Source organism: Arvicola amphibius, chromosome 3 (genome assembly GCF_903992535.2).
Source record: "Arvicola amphibius chromosome 3, mArvAmp1.2, whole genome shotgun sequence".
Taxonomy (NCBI): Eukaryota; Metazoa; Chordata; class Mammalia; order Rodentia; family Cricetidae; genus Arvicola; species Arvicola amphibius.
In genome coordinates this window covers 68,281,729-68,283,379 of record NC_052049.1, presented here as the reverse complement: position 1 = coordinate 68,283,379, position 1,651 = coordinate 68,281,729, and the positions used below count along the sequence as shown (strand labels likewise).

Here is a 1,651-nt window from a genome sequence, read left to right as displayed (position 1 = left end):
TAGATTATGAACAGAGGTACAAATTACATCACCTACACATTTTCTTTCTTTCCAATTTAAACTGGGTTTCCCCCAGAATAGGAAATATGAGTCTTGAAAACTTATCTACCTTGTCATTCTTCTGAAAAGAATATTAATAGCCTTGATTAGTTATGGCATTTATGCTTTATTTTGTAAATAGCTGGTTATTAAGTTATTTGGTTATTATTGTTAGTAACATTCTGAGAATGGAAAAGAAGTTCTTATATCTTATGGTTTCTGATTTTGTTTTTATGGGCTTTTATTTGAATATTCAGATTGTACCTGCATGTGTTTCTTGTACCTTTTTCTTGGTTCTTTTTTTGTTTGCTTTTTCATAATCTGATTTTATTTTTATTATTACTTTTTAGATGCTTGTTTGTTTTCTAATGAGAGAGAGAGAAAGAAAGGGGGTGGATTTTGGTGGGTGAGGAGTTAGGGAGGATTTGGGAGGAATCAGGGGAAGGGAAACCATAATCAGAATACATTGTATGAAAAAAAATCTATTTGAAAAATTTAACAAGAAGATATTGAGCAATTACTTATTTTGGTTTAGAACTCAGACCATGTCACATGTAATGTAAAATCTTCTGGAATATTGCTAACTTGGAAACAATTATTCTTCTGTCACAGGTTACATCCCAGTCACACTTTCCCCTCTACTTCTCTCAGTCACCTCCCCCCATCCCAGAGTTCCACTGCTCCTCATTTCCCTTAAAAAAGAGCAGAACTTCTAGGGATATCAACCAAATGAGGCTTAGCAAGATAAAATATGCATAAATCTTCATATCAAGTCTTAATGAGGCAACCCAGTAGGATAAAAAAGGTCCGAAGAGCAGGCAAAGGAGTCAAAGACACCCTGTATTCTCACTGTTGGCAGTCCCACAAGAACACCAAGCCTCACCACTGTAATATATATGCTGAGGACCTAGCTCAAACCCATACACGGCCAGTGATTGTTACTTCAGTCTCTGTGAGCCTCTGAGTTCTACTTCGTTGATTCTGTGGGCCATAACCTCATGGTGTCCTTGACTTCTGTGGAACCTACAGTCCTTCTTCCTCCTTTTCTGTGTGGTTGCCCTGGTTTTACTAGCATTTGACTGTGGGTTTCTGCATCTGCTTCTATCAGTTGCTGAATGATGTCTCTGATGAAATTGGGTTAAGCACTGATCTATGAATATAGCAGAATTTCATTGACTTTAATTTTTAATATTTTACCACTCATGTTTTGCTCTATACTAGGTTTCTGAGCTCTCCAGCTCCTGGTTCTTGGCCATCCAGGCAGTGTCAGGTTTGGGTTCTCTCTCTCTCCTGGCATGAACCTCAAGTTGGACCAAACATTATTGGGCAGTCCTACAAATTCGGTTCCACCATTACCCCAGCATATCTTGCACACAGGACAGATTGTAGGTCAGAGGTTTTGTGTATGCATTGATGTCCCAGTACTATGGCTGGAAGCCTTGCTTGGTTATAGCAGATGGCTGGTTCAGGGTCCATATCCTCCATTACTAGGCGTCTTTGTTAGGGTCACTCTTGGAGATTCCAAGAATTTCCACTGCACTAGGTTTCCACATCACCCTCCAAATGATCCCCAATTCTAGTTATCTCCATTTCTTTAAAACTATTTTGTTTA

General features: G+C 38.6%; 1 long non-coding RNA gene across 1 annotated transcript in view; it reads left to right on the top strand.

Annotated features, from left to right (window-relative positions):
• The window catches only part of LOC119809659, a 62,563-nt gene extending 61,203 nt beyond the window's left edge, over positions 1-1,360 (top strand). The window contains exon 5 of the long non-coding RNA XR_005284664.1: positions 1,261-1,360. This is a non-coding gene — a long non-coding RNA (uncharacterized LOC119809659). The remainder of the gene's footprint in view (positions 1-1,260) is intronic.
• Positions 1,361-1,651: the final 291 nt, after the last annotated feature.